Source organism: Condylura cristata, unplaced genomic scaffold, assembly GCF_000260355.1.
Source record: "Condylura cristata isolate star-nosed mole 26May11 unplaced genomic scaffold, ConCri1.0 scaffold00006, whole genome shotgun sequence".
Lineage (NCBI taxonomy): Eukaryota > Metazoa > Chordata > Mammalia > Eulipotyphla > Talpidae > Condylura > Condylura cristata.
Genome location: NW_004567107.1, coordinates 12,345,326 through 12,367,950, shown reverse-complemented (window position 1 = coordinate 12,367,950; position 22,625 = coordinate 12,345,326). Strand labels below are relative to the sequence as shown.

Sequence of the window (22,625 nt, the reverse complement as noted above, 5' to 3'; positions counted from 1 at the left end):
TTCTGCTCCCTGCTCTGTCTCTGGTGAATTCTCTCACCCTCTGCATCTCTGGCCTGTACCCCAGTTCTGTATGAATAATAAATAAATCTTTAAAAAAAAAAAAAAACACTGGGGTGAGGGCTCTCCCTGGTGGCTCGATGGGTTAAAGTGCAGCAGTTCGAGCTAGCCTCAGCGGCCTTTTACAAGTTCAATCCCCCGCCCCGGAGGTGGCCCACATGGCCCAGCAGACCTTGCCTGTCCCGCGTGCTGCTCTGCTCCCCTCAGCAGTATATTTCAGTCACTCTGACTTTTCTGCACCCCACTCTGTCTCTGGTGAATCCTCTCACTGCTCCTGCACCCCGGCCTGTACCCCAACTGGGTATGCAGACAAAGTAAATCTTAAAGAAACAAAACAAAACACTGGGGGGTGGGGAGGATCAGCTTGGATAGTTGGGATAGTTGAGAGATTTGAGAAGTCAAGTACAGGAGAGGTGGACAGGGGACTGTATGGGCCAGGCCATGTGGGCACTGAGACCGTGCTAAGGACTGGGGATTCCCCCTGTTATCCCAAGGAAGCCCTGCAGAGATATCAGCAGAGGCTGGTTCTCTGTCCACTGAACCCCCAAATAAGAGATGGCATCTGAAGGCAGGGAGCGTGGGGAGGAGGTGATGTGCAGGGGCGTTCCTAGCAGACGCGAGACTTGACCCTGGCAACCCGGCAGCTGGAGAAGCAGAGGTGGGCTGAATGTCTTTAGAAAAAATAAGGGTGTGGGACACTTGCATCATGTTTCAGTGGCATTAAACCTGAGAGGACAGGAGTTGGATACTGCTGGAGCATCTGGTTGGCAAGAGGAGACATCATCTGTGTAACTTATTTAATAATAAAACAGGCAGACTAGAGACGCCATCTGAACTGGAGATTCTTGGCCCTGGTCCCTGAGGGAGAAGCTGATGACAGGCCAGACTCCTGGCGGCCTGGCCTGTTCTTCTAGACTGCCCAACACTGAGATTAGCCACATGGGACTGTAGGGCCAACGCCGGGCGCTGGCCTCTCACCTCCTGACCCCCATCCAGACGCACAGCCTTCCTCCCTCGTTGCCACAGGCTGTCCAGGCATTTCCAAAACGTTCCTGAGAGCAGTCAGTCTGGCCAGGCCTGCCTCTCAGTGACCCAGACTGTCCATATGACCAGAGAGCTGGGCATGAGCATCTGGAACCCTGCTCTCCTTCCCAGAGGATGCTCCACCAGACTCCACTTCTGTTCCCACCAGACTCCTTAATGATGAAGATTGGCTCATCAATTCCTCTACTAATCACCTGCCGCATGTCCTCGAGGAGACTGATAAGGAAGTAATTAGACTGGACATGCGGGGATTACAGCAAGGGGAAAATGTTCCATTGTCAAGATAATGCCACGTCGTCCCCCCCCCCCCGCCCCCTTCCTTGATAAATGACTGAGCAGGATTTGGGGACTTCCGGAGATGGAGAAGCTGGAAGGAGAGTGAGGTTCGGAAGGGAGTGGAAGAAAGGGCTGGAGCTACAAATATCAAAGCAGAAGGGTCCCTCATGAACCTCCGATTCAGGAGTCCCCAGCTCAGGGCCTCGAACACCAAGTACGCGGTTAAGTGCGTAGAGCAGAAGAGAGAGAAAACACACACACACACTCACACACACACACACACAGCAGCTGCACATGGTGCGAGTTGGCAGTGAGCAAGGCACCTCGGGGAGTCCCCAGGAGGGCGGGATGCAGCGCTCACAGCCCTGTCAGGAGAGACAACACGCCCAAGCCTCAGCTCATCACCATGCAGGGAGGGAAGGGAGCCTGCTTGGGCAGCCTTTTTAAATTTTCCAGAGAAGCTGGGGATCCAGCTGTTGTGTGAATTTTCGCATATTCATTTTTTTTTTCATTTTGGGAATCTATCCACTTTTTTAAAACCAAATATTTTACAACCCAAGCAAAATGATAACTGTGTGCCAGATGTGGCCTGTGGGCAGCCAGTCTGAGGTGGCTAATTTTAGTCCCACGCCTTTTTTATAGATGTGGAAACCAAATGGATGTTGAGAGTCAAAGAGGCACTTGCTGAAGGTCACTGAACAAGTTCACGGCAGAGCCAGAGCTCCCATGAGCTTCTGTTCCTGCCCTCCTGCCTCTCAGAGCCCTAAATACTGGAGGCTTATCACAGATCGCAGGAATAAAACAGGCATGTAAATAATGCCAATGTGTGCAAGTAGAGACAGCAAAGAACACAAAGAAACTCAGGCAGTGGGAAGTGAAGAAATCGCTCCTGCTGCTGACCAGGTTTTGCAGGGTGGGGGGGTGGGAAAGCAGGAAGACTAGACAAACGGTTTTCTGCAGAAGGGACTGACCTGAGCCCTGTACTGCTTCCACAGAAGCATTCTAGAGCACCCACTTCTGCATTAGAGGATGGAACTGGGGTTCTGGACAAGTCACTGCCCTTCAAGTAGTTTGCAAACTGAAGTGGTGGAGATGGGACAATAAATACAAATGGATGATCAAGTTTTACAAGAACTGATAAAAAGCTTCTTCACTAAATAGGCAAGTCAAAAACAGGGAGATCGAGACTATGCATGGAAGAGATGGCTTCAAGATCCTCAGAGATAAGATAACCCTGGAGAAGGAGTTGGAAGGGTGGGATTTTGCCAGTGGGACATCAGTTAAACTAACAGGTGCAGAGGATGGAGATATTGGAGACCCAGTGGGGCAATGAATGCCAGGGAGTGGGAATATAAGCAACGGTGCTGAGGTGGAAATGACTGAGCGTATATGGCTGAGCAGCAGGCATCATGTAAGCCTCAGGGTGTGTTCTGGAAGGTTGCCATGAGGTAGGGCTTAAGAACAAAGCTGAGCTCAAACCTGAGAAGGCCCCAGTTGGTGAGCAGGAATGGGGTGGCCACATGATCAATGTTGTTTCCGGGGAATATTCAGCTGGCAGCATCAGTATGGTGGACTGGGGGTGAAGAAAATGAATGTACAGGTCCCTTGGAGATTGCTAAGAGCACACACACCTTTGTTTAACAAATATTTATTGAATCACTCTCATGTTCCAGGCACAATGAAGAGATACAAGGATCCACAGATGAGGAAAGCAATCATCTCACACACTCACTGCACACCTAATATGCACCACGCATGCTTTGAGTATAGGGTTTGGGTCACATTCATTTTAGAGACAAGCACAGAGCTTGCTTGGAAATTGGCAGGTGCTCAGTTACTATTTGCCCCATCTCACTGAACAGGCGCAGAGGATAAGTTGAAGAACTGAGTTCAGGTAATTCCAGCAGAGCTCAGAGGCAAGGATGAGAGAAAAGATGCATGGTGGGATGGAAGAGCGCAGATTTTTCTATCAAGATTCTAGGTTTCAGGCTTGAACCTCTGTAACTATTATACAATCTAAGCAATTCCCTTCCCTTGCCTGGGGGTCCGTTTGCACATCTGCAGAATTGAGGCTTGGGCTAGTTCCAAGATTGTGTCCCGAAGGTCATACATGAAACTGAAACCATAAACAATGGGGTAGATTGTGAAGGAGGAAAATAATATAGATGGTACAGAATCTCTGAGGCTGGAAAGACAGAATGCAAAGAGGAGGAAGGGGAGCAAAGAGAGATTTGGGAGCCTTTGGGTACTTAGAGTCATGAAGCTGACATCAACCAACTTCCAAATAATAGCTCTCCCCTGACTGCTCCGGGAGAGACCTCAGGCTCAATGGCCAGCACCGTTTGTCATCATTTGCATTATTATAATTACAGAGTTCACTGGTGTTCTTGGGGTATCTCATGCACAGTGGAAAAGCACTTTCCTAACGACTGGTAATTAATCCCTCACCAGCTCTGTCCATGGCGGAGACTGTTATTTCTCATCCTAGGGAAATAAGCACAGGAAGGGGCTCAGGGTCATCAGCCAGGATGATGCAGCTGACACAGAACTGGACCTTGGTGCCTTTCAACAGTCATGCATCACCTGTCCCGAGGAGGCACCGAGTGAATCAGCCAAGCATCAATTTGTGCTAGAAGAAAGTGATGGCAGAGCTTTTCCAGTGTGCATGATGAGTAGTGAATTCATGGGGTGCAAAAGAAGATTGGATGCCCTTTGGAGGCTGAGAAGAAAAGGAAGGGAAACTGAAGGCTTAGAGACCATTTCAAGGTGTCTGCATTTAACCTTCTACTAGGAGATTCAGAAAAAGGAAGGGCAAGTTTCTGCTGTAAGAGCAGAGAAAGGTGCTCTTGGATTAGAAGATCAGGGAAAGATCACCTGCATAGGGGTCATCCATGATCTACAGAGGTCACCTATGAGTGATGGAGAATCATGGAAGGCTGGAGGCCAGGGAAGGGCAGCTACTACCACTGGTAGGAGAAGCAGAGAAAGATGACCTCCAGCTGCAGGGTCAGGGGTGAATGAGCTTCCACAGGACAGAGAAGACTTCCAGAAGGAGATGTCTGAGCTGACTTCTTTTAAGAACTATGTGTCACCAAAAAGAACAGACAAGTCAAGCCACTTCCACAGCTAAATATTTAGTTTGTCCAAGTCTCTATTTTTAGGTTCCTCCTTCTCTATGATGCATTTAGAGTCCCTGTGCCTGGCACAGGAGGAGAAATTAGGATTGGGTTTGGAAGGAAGGCCCACAGGAGGACCACCAGGAAAAGGGGAGAGGAAAGCCTGCTGCTTTTAAGCAGTTAAATGACAAAGGATTAGGAGACAGGCAGGAAAGTGAAAAGTGATGACAATGAAAATGGCCATGTTCAGATGCTCCTGTGATCACAATGCAGGCCCAGGAAAGACAGGAGATGGTAATGACAACAGCAACCACTGATTGTTTACAGTGTTCCAGGAATTAGGCTGGACAATAAAATAATAATGGGCATGCTGCCATTTTTAAGTGCACACTCTCCTAGGAGTCATGGCAGATTACTTTTAATTCTCAAACTGCTGTCGTAATGTGTGCCTAGTACCTTCACTGCTTCTAAAGAAAAACAACAGAACTTAGAGGGGTAAGAAGTTAACAGTAACCACAGAGCATGAACTCAAGCCCAGGTTTTTGCAACTCTGTGGCCCTTGCTCTTAACCACTCTGCACCCATTTTTAGACTTGCTCCTCTGTCCTCACAGCTTCCCCATTACTGAGGAAATAAGTGCATGTGGCCAGGGTCCTGAAGGGGAGGCTTCCCGAGTGAGCCATCCCACTGTGCATCAGGCAGCTGCAGCCAGTTCCCAAGTGGGAATGATTCTAAGGTCTGAAGCTGGTAAAGAACCCTATCATTTCCACACTGTGTCAAAATCTTCGGGACACCCAACTTATAATAAGATATGATCCCAATGGCTCATACACAGAGAAAACAAGCTTAGGCAAATGTTGGGGACAAACAGAAATACAGCTTGGAGGTTTTCACCGAACTCCTCTCCAGACCCCTCTGGACTGCTTCCTGGAGGACTTTGCGGGAGCGATTCCAATGTGGTAAGCAATGCAGAGGCCTGAGGCCTTGAATTACGAGCTGGAAATGTGCTGCTAGGTCATGTCCCTGATCCTGATGTCAACAATTTGCTTGATCTTTGGCATGAAATCCTTTACCAGCTCAAATAACTTTGATTGGAGTTACTCCTCACACCCCAGCCCAACAGCGTGTCAGCCCCCAAGAATATAAGTGGGAAGGGAGAACATAGCAGAGACAGTTTGTCCCTCGACCCCAACTCCACCCCACCAAAATACAATCTTCCTTTCTCTCAGCAGTAATAGAATGCCCTAAGTTTAGCTGGGCAATTTCCACTTCCCTTGGAGCTAGCTGTCACAATAAAATTGAGTCCTGGCTAAAGGGATATAAATGGAAGTCAGCTCAATCTGCAGAAAATTCCTGAAGTGAAAGGGCTATGCCCTACTCTTGAACTTCTTCCCTTCATGCGGCTAGAATGTGGACACATGAACGAGGCTGGGATGGCCATACTGGTCCATGAGAACTTGGGAAAACAGACCATGCACCCAGCATGGCAAAATACAAGGCTCACTGGTCCCGGACACAGAGCCCCACAGCACAGGGCACCGATGGGTGATGCATATATCCAGCCACTGCAATCTGGGCCTCTCATACACAGCTGGATCCATGTTAACATAGGGAAGAGGGACAGATAGTAAAGATTACAAGTGTCTGAGTGCAGGATCTGATGCCCTAGGTCTCTGTTTACCCCCAAACAGACTTGTTTAATAGAAAGGACAAGAGTTTTGGAGACAGTTCAGAATGTTGAGTAGATTTCTACTGCTTACTAGGTAGCTTACTGTGACTGAGCCTCAGTGTTCTCATCCATTAAAAGGAGCTCTAAGATGACCTATTGCCAGAAAATTCCCAATTGTTGGAAGAAGAGACTTGTCTATCTTGTTCACCGACATATCTATCTACCAATATCAGCAAAAATTATTGGCACCGAGTAAATGCCAGACAAAACTGCAGAATGAATGGATGGTGTGCCATGTGGGTAGACTCGGAACATCATGAATTACCAACGCGGTCCTGATATGCCTTCCTCATGGAGCTTCTTAAGATTAAGCCAAAGCTTATCAAAGATACAAAGAAAAACAAAAAATAAGGCCTGTGAGTTCAATTTTGGTTTTTGTTGCAAAAGATACTTAGAAGGAACTCTGTGCCCTTTTGAAGCTGGAAAGCAGAAAGATAATTACCTTCCTCTCTCTGCTGCCTTCATGTCCTTCTCTCCTCAACAGCCATCCATTCACGCTCCATTTAATTTTCACACATATTCTAAGATGCTAATTTTCTTTTAGACTTCACTGGGCAGGTTCCTCAGCTTCTGTCTGAAAGGGATAAGACCCGAAAGCTAAAAATGTAAGGTCCATTAGTATTGTGGGGGCAGCTACTCAAACGCCTCTAGACTTGCACAAAAAAGAAAAAAGAGAGAAAGATAATGAACTCTTTCTTTTGTGAACCTGTGTTGCCTCATCATGGTAAACATGCTAAACATGGTAACATGCTAAACATGGTAAACAACTACAATCTCTGTCAAAGTCTACAGGAGATGTTTTACCATCCTTTCCTATTACGTGCTTATCAGTCTTACTCTCCTAGCAGATGAGAAAATGGACATCAAAGGGGCCTGAGTTCTTTGCCCTAGGGAAGAGCTGATGCCTGTCCTCCAGTATACAGACGTCTACAGTAATGAACAATCACTAAATGCAGCATATCCATACAATAGAATATTAGACGGCCTTAAAAAGGGATGAATCATGCATACATGTGTCGAACATTGAAAACATCATTCTAAGGAAAGAAACTGGTCATGACATACTGTTTATTACCATTCCTTTTGTATAAAATGTACAGAAAGTAGAAGAGTAGTTGCTGAGGGAGATGACAGCTTATGTATATGGGCTTTCTTTCTTGAGTGAGGAAATGTTCTAAGAGTGCGAGGTGATGGGACACATGTCTGTGAATATACTAAAATCCACGGGGTTCTATACTCTAAGTGGGTGAGCTATATACTACAGGAATTATAGCTCCATCGAGTGGCCTTATTTTATTAGTTGATGCCTGAACCCAAGTCTGGAAGGTTCCCAATTCTTGTTTATTCCTCCTCATCATCTGGCTCTTGGCATGTGCTCCCTCTCTGAGTTCTCAGGATAGTTGCATGAGGCATGTAGGTTTGTTTGCACTTCACAAATGAGGAAACTGGGGGCCAGGGAGGAAAAAAATGTTCTTTTACCAAAGAAAAATTTAATTTGGAGAGTAGAAAACTTATTTTTTTCAACATCTCCATTGCTGACTACCGACCCAAGGTCATTATAAACATCACATGAGAAGCAGAACAGAGCCTCAGTTGATCTCATCTCGTGATTTCCAAACAGCCGGAGTGGATACTCCAAAGACGCTGCTAAAGGTCTCAGGGGTCATGCAAGGAGAAAGGAAGGTTCAATGAGGGCAGTTTTTAAATTCTGTCTTAGATCCTGGGATCACACAAGGCTGGAATTGGAAATACTGCTAAGAGATTTTGCAAGCCCTTGACATTGTCCAGTTTTCCCAATTTAAACATAAGGTCATCTGGATAGGAGAAGGAAAATAGGTCTCTTTGAGTAACATGGTGAGTTCATTCTAGCACTGGGTAGGGGCCAATTTTCTTGCCCCTCCATATCACACATCCCTCTCTGTACAGATTAATGACCTGAAGCAAGATTATGTTGGAGAACTTAGTTCCATTCACCAACCCATGTTCCAGACCAGAGGTCAGCAAACTTTTCTGTAAAGGGCCAGATGGTGAACATTTTTGGCTTGGCAGGCCATATGGCCTCTTCAGCAATTAACTTGGCTATTGTGGTGGGAAAGCGACCGCAGACAATACATTCAAAAGGGGTGTGGCTGTGTTTCAACAAAACAGGTGCAGAGGGCACGGTTTCCAGACTCCTGCCCCCAACAGATCCACACTGTCACTCACTCCCCTCCTGAGGGGTGAGAGGACAGAGAGGACCAGCACAAGGGTCCCGCCTTGTGCCCTTGCTGCCACTGCCCACAGGGATGGTGGGGTGGTGGAAGGCACAGCACCTGGTAACACAGAGATCTACTTTCAGGTTCCGGCTTTTGGACATTTCTTTGAAGAATCAGTCACTTCTTTGGAACTCCACCTGCAACATTGGGATAAAGAAGCTCGTCTCACAATGGTTGTTGCAGGGACTCCAGGAGACATGGTCTGTCAGGGCTTCCTCTGACAGTGGGAGGAGATGCTGTTAAGCAAAGCCAAGCCCACTGCCTTCATCCACCCCCATCATCTGCTTTCTCCAGCTGGCTCTCTTTAGCCCCTGGATCCTACCAGTGCAGCTGCCTTGCTAAGCTTTTCTCTTCCACTCGCCACAGCCTGGGATCACTGTTCCACAAATCTTCCTCTGGCTCATTCTTCTCATTTTTCTAGTCTCAGCTCAACCACCACTTCCCAGCAGAGTTCTGCTGATGACACTCTAAAATAGCCCCCAACCAGGCCCCCCTGAGCACTCGATTGTATCACCCTACTTTGTTCACAGCCCTTGTTGCAATCTTAAAAGTTTACCACTTATGTATTTACTTGCTCATTGTCTACAAGTCTCTCTAAGCTCTAGACGGATCTTACGGGGTTTTCTGTTTTGTTTGTTTGTTTGTTTTGTTTTAGAATCAACAGTGGTAGTGGAACATAGTAGGCACTCAGTAAGTTTTGGTCAAAACCAAAATGGACTGGTGATCCCCTACATTGTCATGATTTTCTCAATTAACTTCACCACCTTAAGCACCTGTGTTTGGGAAGCACTGGGCTCGAACACAATATAAACACCCCTATTAAGAAGGCCTAATGATAACATCCTCAGTTAGGTACAGATTTGCCAGGAATACAGGAACTCTGTGTTTGGAATGAGCTGGGCCCCTAGGACTTTGTTTGCCAAGAGTTGGCACTGCACCCAGATTGTAGAAAAGCCATTGCATGAGTCTCAATATTAAATGGCAACTTGCGAGCATCCTTTAACTCCATCTCTATTTGTTTTTGTTGGTGGGGAAATATCAAAAAGGAGCATGGATTTTCTTACAATCTTACTCTTCGTTGAATGAGAAACCTTTAAAATCAATTAATTTATAAAATCCTGGTCCAATAAGCTCCCTTAATAATCATCCTATATGTTAATACAGATGAAGAACTGAGATCAAGTGAGGAAAAAGAACTTTGCCGAGGATCACACAGCCTATCAGGATCAGACTTAAGACTGAGTCCACGTCTGCTTATAATAAGGATTGAACCTCGCCCTTCCCTCTATGCTGCTCTTTGGAGAGAAACAGAAAGGAAAGAAAAGAGAAAGAAATTATTCCAGGCACACATTTAGCAATGCTCATAAATCCTGACAATATTAACAACACACGACAGCTTCGTTGAACAAATTGGCAGCCAATGTAGTCGGCTTAAGGTGGCAGGAGGTCTAGAAAGAAAAAGAAAAAAAGAAGGCCACTAGGCACAGAGAAATCTGCTTTTTCCTATGCTTGTCTATAAAGAAGGGCTCAGGCAGGAGATACAGGGCCTGGTGAGAGTCAGAGGAGGTGCGTACATGGTGTGTGTGTGTGTGTGTGTGTGTGTGTGCGTGTGTGTACAGGCACACCAACCGCTCCCAAGAGGCTGCACGGGGAATAATCCATTCGTAAGATGTCACTCATCTTCTATACAAATTAACCTCCACCCCCCTTGTGCCTGGATTAATTGGCTCTTTGTTTCTTTGACATTCAGCTGGGGAGATCACAGAAGAATCAGGAAAGTTCTTCAAGAGGTGAAAAGGGGAAGTCAGGGCTTCTGGGGGACTGGAACCCTGGGACAATCAGCCTTTGCAGAACTTCCATAATCCTAACCTCCTCTTCCTTGTAGAAGGAAGCCCATCCCAGGGCTTCATTTATAATGAAGTAAATTTATAATTTACTCTGGGTTGGAGTAAATCATAATAGCTCCTATCTACCCTGTGCCTGGACTATGCTCGTGGCTTGGCAAGGTTCCCTAGGGCTCCTCTCACCTCCAGATGCCCCAGCCCGTGGGTCCCCTTCTGGAGACTGCAGGTCCCTACGAGTCTGTGTACTCAGAACACATGTCACGCCACCCTCCCACAGTGGAAGTTCTCTTGTCTGTGAAGACTTCTGTGAGAATGGGTGAATTTGAAGAGAAAAAGGTAAAAGCCATTATATACATCTATGAAAGTGTGATGCTTCCATTTCCTTCTCTAGTGGATGTGTTTGTTGTCATGGTTTGCATGAATAAATAAGCTGTCTAACTTTATTTTTGGAAAGGGGAGTAACAGAAATAAATACATACATACATAGATAAGAATAAATAAATGCTAACATCGAATTAATGAAGAAGAGTTTTAAAAATACATATATGCAAATCACACTTCATGTGAGGGATCTAAGGAATCGCACTAGCCCTCTGGTACCCCAGTTCTTAGCCACAAATGACCAAGAAAGGGGGTAGCCCCCATTTACCGATGGGTTCCCAGAGGCTGGGCAGGGCAAAATGGGACTTTACCCAATGCTTATTTTTTTCTACATTGTCTGACAGTCAGAAGATGATTAAGAAGTCATGGAAAATTATAGTAATTGTGAAATTATAGATAGATTTTCATCAATTCTCTATTTTTTCCCCTATGAGTAAGAACAGAATTACATTCTGATAAATCTATGAAATAGATTAAGGTGAATGGCTCTGTTAATAATCATTAGTTGAAATAACTTAGCTGCAGGGACATGACTTTCTGGGTTCCAGAGATGTAAAATTCCAGCACATTACACCCCTTGTAAAAAATCATTGAGAAGTTCAACAAGGAGCCATTCAAAGAGAGGTTATTTTCATTCTCTAGTGCAGAGAACAAGCTACACCAGACTATGCATGGGATCACCGCTGCCACAAGCCTGGGCAATTAGCAAGAATGACTATTTTCCAGTCCCTTATTAACCCCAACAAGCAAAAGTAGTATACCTATTTTTCAGAGGAGGATATTGAGGATTAGAGAGAAACAGTCTTTCTGGTGGTGAAACATTTTCCAGGTAGGCTGTACATTTGCTCCACTCCAACACATGAGTGTGATTTTCACAACTGAAATTCCCTCCTGGTGATGGAAAGATCAAGGAATGAAGCAACCCAGTGGAGTGGAGGAAGGTTAGGAGACTTCTCCGCAAATGATGCATAAGTGGAGAGTCAGTTTAAATGGAAGCACTGTGCAGGGCCTGCTGAGTGAACGCCAGGTCAAGGGGAGACTGGAGCTCACACCACTCAGCATTAATCTCCAAGCCACAAGAATGGGGGCTAAGCAGGTGCTCAAGAACCCCAACCATCAATTTAATGGGCATCATCTAAAGGCTTATCTTTCCTCAACAGCTGAAGTGTTACCAAAAATCCATATTTCATAGATTTATCAGAATGTAATTCCATCCTTATTCATAGGGGGAAAATAGGAATTGATGAAAATCTATCTATCTATAATTTCACAATTTCTGTAATTCCCCATGACTTCTTAATCATCCTCTCACTTTCAGATGATGTAGAAAAAATAGGCATAAGGAAAAGTCCCATTTTGCAAATGGGAAAACGAGGTTGCCACTGCACTCTGCAATATTTGATTATTTTAAATTATGATTTTCTACTAAATTACCTTTTAGGGCATCTAATTTCCTGCACCAGTCCCCTATTTAAGACAAGCTTAATGAATGTGTCTCCCCGATCTTTTAATTCCCCAAACAAAACAAACTCACTTCACCTCTGTTCCCTTTGGCCCATGCCTAAGTACCCTTTTCTTTAATAAGCATTCCCAACGCCATAGCTCCTACCCATGCATTCTATTCTTCTATGCATACATTCATCCTTCTGTCCACCCAAAAATCTTTCCAAAAACATTTTCACATCACCGCTCTAGAGCTGGGCATACATAAGAATCTTGGTTCTAAGAGGCTTACCACAAAATGAAAAAATTAGAGACATTCATGACATACTCTGAGATGAAGGAAGTTATATAAATGCATTAGTGTAAAAAAAGACACATGGCCCTCCCTGGTGGTGCGGTGGGTTAAAGCACAACACTGAGAAGCTAAAGCCACTTCCGCATGAGTTCAATTCCCGCCTGCCCCGGAGGAGACCACATGGCGTGGCAGACCTCTCCTGGCCCGCCCGCTGCTCCCCTCAGCAGTGTACTTCATCAATCTGCCTGTTCTGCTCCCCACTCTGTCTCTGGTGAAGTCTCTCGCCGCCCCTGCACCTCTGGCCTGTACCCCAGTCTGTATGCATAAATAAATAAATCTTTAAAAAAAAAAAAAGACACAGATCTGGGCGTGAGTTCAGAAGTCTAAGGAGATATCAAGGTTGACTTCATGGTGGAGGAGTCCTCTTATTTACTGAGCACCCAAGATGTGTCAGACATCAAACTAGACATTTTTTCATTTATTGTTTTGCTGTTAACAATGAGATCAATAAATTATATGAGACCTATAAAGGAGAAAGAGTTTCTGTTCCTCCCCCATCACTGCCACTGATCCATCAGATTTCAGCTCTTAAATAGCTTGATGAGTGCAAAAGCAATGATCGCATCACCTCCACTTGCAGGAGGGATCACTGAAATTAAGCATCACTCATGTCCAAGGGACTGTGCCTGTCTCTACTGCTCCTGATCTCACAGCTGGGTCAGCCAGCTGCAATTGCTCACTTTCTCCAACCACATGAGTGCACGTGGCTACCCACAGGGTCAGATATCTCTAGCCTACACCCCAGTTCTTCTTTGAAACACCATGGTTTTTCTGGAGAAAGGTTTTTGCCGTTAAAATGCAAGAACCCAACAGCTTCCCTGAGACCCATTTTTCATACAATTAATGTCAGGCCTCCCATGTTTCCTAATGAAATCTGACACTAACGGAGAAAAATGGACACATTAATATTGAGTTCATTAGTAAATAGATTACCCAAATGTTTGGGGTGAAGGGAGGAGGAAGGTGAAGGAAGAAGGAGAAAGGAGGAGAGAGGCACACCCCCACTACTCAGCTATTCTGGAAAGAGTCTCTCCTAGGACCAGGTGCTGATCAAATATTTATAGATTTTAATGCACTGATCATTCAGTCCAAAACATTCTTTTACCAAAAAATTAAAAGAGAGAAGACCTCACCTGAGAATGAGATCTGAGGCCTGAGATCTGAGGAAAAGGCAGGGCTGAGAAACCTTTGGCCCTGGGAAGAAAGTAGAAATGACTATTCTCCCAATAGAGCACACCCCTTCCTCCACCTGAAATCCCCATGCCAGAGAAGTGATTTGGGGAGCAGAGAGTATGGCTGAGGTAGGTAGGAAGCCTGGAGGTAAAAAAGAAACATGTCCATGCATGCTGTTAAATTCTTCCTCTCCACCAGCCCAAGGGGATTACAACTGAGATGGGGGAAAGGCACAAAATGAGGTAAAAATAAACTATTATATTATTAAAAAAAAAAAAATTCTGCCTCTCTTCAGTCAGTCAGTTGCCCCAAGGTCACTGGTCTCCACCATGTTAAATCCTCAGGGGTTGAAACTAAAACAGCAGCTAGAGAAGCATGAAGCTGTAGAGACAGGTTCTTCCCTGCAGACAGGTTCTGTGTTACTCGGGACTGCTCTCCTCTCCTCACTTCCTGCCTTTGTAAAAGTAGAGGCTAATGGAGTGAGTTTTCCTCAGACTTGCTGCCCTCATCGTCCAGAGAAGCTACTGGTAAGGAAGCTTTTCATATAAGCTGTAAACACCACAGAAGCTATTATGCTGCTGTTTTTGCAAAGCAGTCCCTCCTCTTATGTCTGTGGGATGAGGTGGAATGGGGGAGAACAAGGAGAATAAGGCAACAGTTCACTGGGTGTGACCCATGACCTTGGGCAAGCGCCTTCCTCCCTCTGTGCCTGGGTTTGTCCATCAGTTACACAGCCAGGCTGGGCCACTGCTGAATAACCTCCGGGGGGCTTGCATCGCCTTGTGCCCACCAGCACCCGGAGGGGACTTTGGGAGAGGAACAGCCACAAGGCAACTCCACTGCAGTGTGACTCATCTCAAAACCAAGGGCATCCCTGACTAAGGTCCAATTGGGGAGATTCAGGGGATTCCAGCTTCCACACTCCCTCAGACCACAGTAGTCTCAAGTTTTGTGAGATGGGACACTTGGTGTGTCTTAAAGTCCTTGAGCAAGGAAATCTCATGTCATGCTCGGAGGAGGAAACAACTTAATAAAAGCAAGGACAGAAAGAAAGAAGGAAATAGTGTAGGTAGAAATGGACCCCGGAGAGAGTAAATGTTCATGAATCAAATAGTTTCTTTTCTGGTCGCTGCGTTTCGCTCTGTCATGGGCACTTTATTCACTGAGATAGGAATGATCTGCCAAAACATTTTTACACACAAGAGACGGAGATACACAGACAGATGGTGAGAGACAGAGGCAGACACAGCCTCCGAGCTAGAGGCAGAAACTTGCCTGTTCTTTGTGAGCAGGAGGTTAAGGAAACAAAAAGAGGGAGAAAAAGGAAAGAAAGAAGAAAATAAAAAAGCCAAGGGGTAATGCAGCAGGCACTCGGGAGAAAGACAATGCCAAGTTCTGGACGGTTCTTTGTGTTTCAAGTGGCAGTGATATTTCCTTAATCGGCAAAGCAGATTCTTTCAATGGACTTCTTTATAGAAGTGAGGAGGCTACAAACCAGGACCAAACATGCATTCTCCCCCACCCCCATCTTCTCATGTGACTCACTCGCTCTATTGTGACAGTGTGAGAGGTCTCTGAGGAGTTTGTTTCTTTCATGTCTCATCCATCCACAGAATAATGGGAAAATTCCGTCTTGTGTCTGCAAAGTATCAACACACACAGTGTACCACAGACACCCTATTCCATTAGGGGTAATGGAACAAGATTGTCCCAGAAGTTGTTTTCAATTGCTTGAGTGCATCCTTCATTTAGGAAAACAAGAATATATGAGCTGTTTGACTCAACCTGAAGTGTGGACCCAAGTCTGCAGCATCACTGTGGCTATTTTCTTCTGACTGGCTAAGTGGACACCTGGAGAATGCCTCCTCTTTTCACGATTGGAGAGATGGTTTTTTAGCACGTGCATTTCATACCATATATTGCAAAGCATCACATGGCTATTCATTAAGTATCATTAACAGGCTACAGGTGCCTGAATGGGTCACACCCACAGTGCCCTTTCCATTCCGAGAATGCAACAATCAGGTTGAGATGGAAGGACATATTAGCTGAGAGCCAGATGGCCAGTAGCTGGAAGCCTCAGCTTTTAGCTCCAATTCCCTCAGCCATGCTGAAACTCAGGTGAAGGACAAAACAAAAATTATATATGCTTGTTGGACAGTTTCTCGGAATGGAACAAACACAGGTGGGAGGCAACTAGCTTAACTATGAGTTGAAGCTTTCCAAAGCAAGTTCTACCCCTGAACCGCCCTCCCCTAATGGTGAGTTTGGGGTTATGAGTCAGGTTTAGTGCCAGAAGAGGAGCTCAAGGACCTCAAGTTGAGCCCCTAGAACTGCCCCTAATTTACAAAGAACCCAAGTCATTTTCCTCCTACAAAGTAAGCAGGATGGAGTTGATATTAATGTAGCAGTTTTCAAATTGCCTTAATGATAGTATCATTTCTTCAAACACAGAAGCAGAAGCATATATAGAAATACAGAGAGGATACATAGGGAAATCTATAGAATTAGAACATGCCTAACAGATGAGAGCACGTGTAGAGTGGGCATGGGGGACAGGGATCCCCCTTATCCACATGTCCCACCATTTCTGGCAAAGTGTTCCCTGGAGACCCCCAAGGCATCATGGAATATAGTGAGAACCTGCTGTCCGAATGCTGTTGGGGTGCAGTCTGAGGATATTTTGCCAAACCACAAAGGAAATGGCATGGGGATTTCAGGAGCTTGGCTTGCTGGACAGTTCGTTTCTGGCTAGCTTCTTAGCATGTTTGATCTTTCCCTCTTATCACAGATAAACCAAGGTAGGGATTACTGATAAGGATGTAATGTTTAAGAAACAAGAAGCAGCCACAGGAGTCCTGCCCACTGTTATTCCATGTCTACACAGTGACAGAGTCATTACTAAAGGGCCTCTCTCTGCTGAGGTGAAATGCATGCAGACAGTGTTACTGTTTTTATTCATCTGCTATGGTCACTACAGGAAATTACTACCAACTCAATGGCTTAAACCATCAGAAATGTAGACTTTCACATATGTGGAAATCCTAAGTCCAGTATCAGTCTCACTGGGTCAAAATCAAGGTGTAAGAGGGGGCCTCCAGGGCTCCCTCTTGAGGTTCAATGTACTTCATGTATCGTTTGCCCCTTCCAGCTTCTGGTGGGTGCTGGCATTCCTTTGCTTGTGGCCACATTACTCTGGCCCTGTGATCATACACCAGTTCCCCCTTTCATCTAAAGTCATATGTCCTCTGTGTTCCACTTAGCAGGCAGCTTTTGATTAATTTCAAGGCCCACTTGGAAAATAGAGGATAATGTCCCATCTCAAGACAACTAACTTAATGGCATTTGCAAAGACTTCTCCATATAAAATAATACTCACCAATTTCAGGAATTAGGATGTGGATATCTGGTGAGAGAATGAAAATATTCTACCCACCACACTGCAAGTTCAAGGATGCACAAAGATATATCTGAAGGCTCTGAAGATCTACAGACACAAGGAGAAATGCCCAGGGCCCTTATTCACCATGTTCCTTGTTAGAATTATACACAATTCCCATCCCAAATTGACTTGTACACAGACTTGTTATCCATCAGAATCAGTTTGAAAATAATTCCAAGAAGCTTCCTGGGGTCACCCCAAAAATTCACTTGTCCCTGGGAGAGACGGCTAGAACACACTAGCTGAAATGCCAATGAAATGTGGTAACACAAGATAAGGTCTGTGCAACTCTAAAGCTCAGGCATTGTATTAATAAAAACCATTAATAAAAACTGCTCAGGTAGTACAAGGGATTAAAACACAGCACTAAGAAGCTATCTGCAGACACTACAGCCCAAGTCCAATCCCCAGCCAGGGAGCTGACCCACATGGCACAGCAGACCTCTCCTGTCCCACGTACTGCTCTCCTCAGGAGCACATTTCAGTCAGTCTACCTGTTCTGTTCCCCACTCTGTCTCTGCTGAATCCTCTCACCCCCCTTGCCCCTGCACCTCTGAACTGTACCCCAGTTCTTGTATGCATAAATAAATAAATCTTAAAAAAAAGAAATGCTTAACTTAAAACTATATAAATAAATAAATAGCATGACTGTCTTCTCACAAACACACAATGAGGCAAATCCAGTTATTGTCACCCCATTTATACACACGAATACAGAGGCTTGAAAAGTTAAGACACACACCCAAGGTCACTCAGCTAGCAAAAGGTAGAAAGAACATTCCAGCCCCAACCACATACATGGTTCCAGGATCCCAGATCTTAAAAGTCTATACACTCAGAGCTTCTGGTAGTACAGCAGGCTGGAGCTAAGCCAAGCTGTGGCTGCTTCAGTGCAAGTTTGATCCCCACCCTGGAGGTGACCCAAACGGCACAGCAGACCTCTCCTGCCTCACCCGCTGCTCCCCTCGGCTGTGTACTTCAGTGAGTCTGCCTGTTCTGCTCCCCCACTCTGTCTCTGTTGAATCCTCTCACTGTCCCTGTACTTCTGGCCTGTAGCCCATTTCTGTATGCATAAATAAATTTTTAAAATCTTTAAAAAAAAAAAGTCTCTACTCTCCTGCTCACTTCCTCTTCTCATGTACACCATATCCTACATGAATTAGTTCTATTCCAACTTTAGCTTTCCTCTTAAATGTGCCTTGATTGAAGGCTGTTCTTCAAACTCTTCCTGTACCCAGCCTCATTCTGTGTTCCATGAATAAATAAATTATTGAGCAAAGAATCAATCATTTATTCTGGTGGAGGTGCAGCGGGTTAAAGCACAGCACTAAGAAGCTAAAGCCACTTCAGCATGAGTTCGATTCCCGCCTGCCCCAGAGGTGACCAAATGGCGTGGCAGACCTCTCCTGACCCGCCCACTGCTCCCCTCAGCAGTGTATTCATTGATCTGCCTGTTCTGCTCCCCACTCTGCCTCTCACCACCCCTGCACCTCTGGCCTGTACCCCAGTTCTGTATGCATAAATAAATAAATCTTAAAAAGAGAGAGAGAGAGAAAATGAAGACACTGAGGAAATCAGCAATGATGGAAGGGAGAAAGAGAAAGGAAAGGGAAGGGAAGGAGGAAGGTCGAAGCACAAGAACCAGTCAGAGAATACCATTGAGAGCGTCTCTGTCTTGGATGTTACTCCAGCAATTCCCAAAGAAGGAAAAGCAACTCCCAAGGTGGACCCACCACTGGTTCTAGTAGGGGACATACAGAACAAGGAGGGAGAGGGAGACGTGGGGGTGGGGAGAGAGGCCTCACAAAGGAAGCCAGTGCAACCGCAAAACCATTGACAAAACACATGCAGGAAAAACTCATCTCCAAAAGCAACATTAACAGGAGAAAATTAAACTCTACGCCATGGCACAGTTAATAAGACTTCAAAGCCCGGTGCACAGGGAACGGAATCCTGCAGGCAGGCTGGGGAGTTACAGTGCCATTTGCAGGACTGATGAAAGCGCAGGCAACATGGAGAAAGAGCCTAAGCCAGAATCAGCTGGAACCCCAGAGACTGCTTCCCTCCCCGGCGTCATTCATCCCTGGGCCCCAGGAATTCCAAAAGGAAAAGCACCCGGCTAATTCTCCGGACCACCAACATCTCGGGATGAGACCTGGATCCTGGAAGCCAGCAGCGCCCAGGGGCGGCCGTGTTCATCTGTGAGTACACAGCCGAGGTTCACACACCCTGCAGAGCAACACACACTCACACGAGCCTGTGGGCTTCCCGTCTGCAATTCCCTCTACTCCTTGATGATTTATTTTGTTTTCATTTCTTCATCCCTGAGCCTCAAGCGAAGGAAGGAGAAAAGAATGAACACGGATTTCAACTCTAGACCTAAGAGTAATGAAAAGGGTGAGGCAGGAGGAGAGCAGGGGAGGCAAGCGGCTTGTGCAGGGAGTGTGAGCCATACTAATGTGAGCGCTGCCCTCCCCCACTTGTTTCTCCTAAGGGCCCCGCTGTGGTTCCCATCCAAACATAAATTAGTTTTATTTATGTTTCATCTCCAGAGTGTGGAGAGAACACTGACACGGGCAGCCTGTGCAAGAGTGGGGGGGGGGGTGTTCCCCAGGGCATGGACAGGGGACCGCTGAAGGAAGAGATGGTGCATCATTGGGGTGCTGGGGTTCCCGCGTGAAGGTCCACTGGTATGAGAAAGCACCCCACCTCAGTCCTTCAGGGTGTGCTTTCTACAGCTCGAAGGAGCCCGGGATGACTGTACACCAAGACTATAGTCGATGTGCCCCTAACCTGCAAGTCCTGCTCTTGGTGCTCACTCTTCCTTTGCAATGTTTTAATATTTGCTGCAACATCAGACATCAAAGAGAAAAAGCAAATGCAAACTTCCTCCAAAAACATTAGGAGGGTTGACAGTGGGGACCCACTGTAACTAACCAGCACCAGGCACACGTGGGCTTTTCGAGTCCCTTTGAGAAGCACTACCTGGGATCATGGGCCGCAGCTCAGCTGTAGGCCCAGACCGTGATGGAAGCACATCCTGGCTCTGTGTTGCACCCGCCCAAACCACGACCAGGAGGTTGTTCCTGTTTCAAGAACCAGCTCTTCTCTGCGCACAGGGATGCCTTACACCCTCACATCACCTGCACCCAGGTCTCCTCATTGGTCCCCTGGCCTAAAAGCAACCAGCACGATTCAGAGCACATAATGTTTTGGTCAGAGTCACACACACAGTGAGTAAGGTTTCTCCTTCATCTAGGGCAAATCCCCTTTCCCACGGTCCTCAGCTTGTCCTTTCTTTCTTTTTAAGATTTATTTATTTATGCATACAGAATTGGGGGGTACAGGCCAGGGGTGCAGGGGCAGTGAGAGGATTCACCAGAGACAGAGTGGGGAGTAGAACAGGCAGACTGGCAAAGTACACAGCTGAGGGGAGCAGAGGGCGGGTGCAGCAGCTGCTGCGCCCTGTGGATCACCTCCGGGGCGGGAATTGAACTCGCACTGAAGCGGCTGCCGCTAGCTTGCAGTGCTGCATCCTAACCCGTTGTGCTACCAGGAAGGACCAGCTTTGTCCTTTCTGTGTAAAATTATTAAGTGTTTCTGGAAATAAGAAATACATAAAAAGTGAGAAATGGTGACTCTAACCACACAAAGACAGCAGAGACTCTGCAGAGCAGAGGTGTGAATTGCAAAAAAGGGAACAAAAAGGCGCATCTGACCTTATACCTCTTGGGCAAAGCCCGCAGCACCAGATGACAGGGGCAGCCGTGCCAGAGGACAGAGAAGGCCCAGGGACCAAGGGACTATCTGTCCAGCTTTCTCAAGAAAAAACAGCGTATTAATTTATATTCCAGAGCCCTGTGTCTGCTGCTTAGCTGGAATCCAGAGGAAACGAAAAAAATGCTAATCAGAGAATCTATTACCAGATCCAAAGATTACACATAACTTACATTCTCATTATTTTTAATGTTTCCAGCTAGCACCGCACCAACCTTAACATCAGAGAGGAGCATAATCCATTTAGAAGTAAACAGGTCGGTCACTGGGGAGGCCTGCTCAGCCTGGGCCTGGGAGTTCAGGTCAACCCTGCTCCAAGGTGGGGAGGATTAAGCAATTGAACCGAAAGGAAAATAGAACAAGGATTCAAGGTACTTTTCCAGGTAGTTCAATCAGAAGGCACTGCTCTGATAAAGAAACAAGATAACAAAAAAACAAAATACTGTGATTGGCTTTATCTTTCTCTCTCTCTCTCTTTGGTGAGAACTGGGGTTCAGGCCAGAGGTACAGGGAATAAGATGATTTATCAGAGACAGAGTGGGGAGCAGAACAGGCAGATGTACTGAGATACGCTGCTGAGGGGAGCAGTGGGTGAAATGGGAGCCGTCTGCTGCACCATGAGGGATCAGACTCAGGCCTCAGCATTAATAGCATTGAGACTTCACTCCTAGGCCACAGGGAAGCACCCTGCATCTCCTTTTTTTTTTTAAGATTTATTTATTTGTGCATACAGAACTGGTATACAGGCCAGAGGTGCAGGGGCGTCAAGAGGGTTCATCAGAGACCAAGTGAGGAGCAGAACAAGCCAACTGATGAAGTGCAGTGCTGAGGGGAGCAGCGGGCGGGTCAGGAGAGGTCTGCCACATCATGTGGGTCACCTCCCGGGTGGGGATCGAACTCATGCTGAAGTGGCTTTAGCTTTTTAGTGCTGGGCATTAACCTGCTGTGCCACCAGAAAGGGCCCCTGCATCTCCCTTTTAACTTGATAATTCTTCTGACAATTTGCTTTCACCTTATGTAGAAATGCTCAAGAAGATTCTGCGCAGTTCCAATTGCATGTGTGTCTCCTAAAATGTGTTTCAGAGCATCTCATATCCATTTGTGTTATCAATAGAAAATAGGCTGTTCTGTGGTCAAGCCCATTCGGGATATTTAGATGGGGAATTAGAAATGGGCCTAATTTCTGGGAAGTGCTCACAGCGTGAATTTTGAATGTCCAAAGAGGCTACATCTGTGTGTGTTTAGGCATTCACACAACTTCTGCACCAAAGCTTCGGAAATTCCCCTTTCGAATGTTCCAGCTTCACTATCTAAAACGGAGAGGCAGGGAAAGATATCCATACTTTAATTTCCCAAGTGCCAAACACGACGTGCAGAGCCACGGGCTTCACTGCCATGGTATTAGGTTGGAGCATTTCATTAACAACTGATCCCTTAATTCATGTGTTATGATCCTGTCAGCACGTAGAGGCACTTGCCCTGTCCGGAATGAAAGTGTGTGTAGTTCTAACTGTGTGCCTCCCCTCCCTCTGCCCCATTAACTTGGAAAAGAAGAATCACCAGAAAAGGTGGACGAAAGTCAAAACAATTGAGTTGTCTCTTTATGGATTTATCGAGTGGCAACTGGTGCCATCCAGAGAGCAAGGCGGGGGCAGTGAGGCATGCCGGGAAGCCCATTGATCATCCGGCACCTGGGTCAGAAAGGATTTTATCTTCTGTCCTCAAATTCAAATG

The 22,625-nt window shown here is 46.1% G+C and overlaps 1 protein-coding gene across 2 annotated transcripts in view; it reads right to left on the bottom strand.

Moving 5' to 3' along the window:
• Positions 1-22,625, bottom strand: part of ASTN2 (astrotactin 2) — a 766,181-nt gene that overhangs the window by 681,849 nt on the left and 61,707 nt on the right. The window contains exon 1 of one of the 2 annotated variants that reach the window (XM_012721364.1): positions 19,230-19,245. The exons of the other annotated variant lie outside the window; for it this stretch is intronic. The gene's annotated coding sequence lies outside the window, so the exon portion shown is untranslated. Of the gene's footprint in view, positions 1-19,229; positions 19,246-22,625 lie in introns of those variants that run through there. 2 annotated transcript variants of the gene reach the window in all.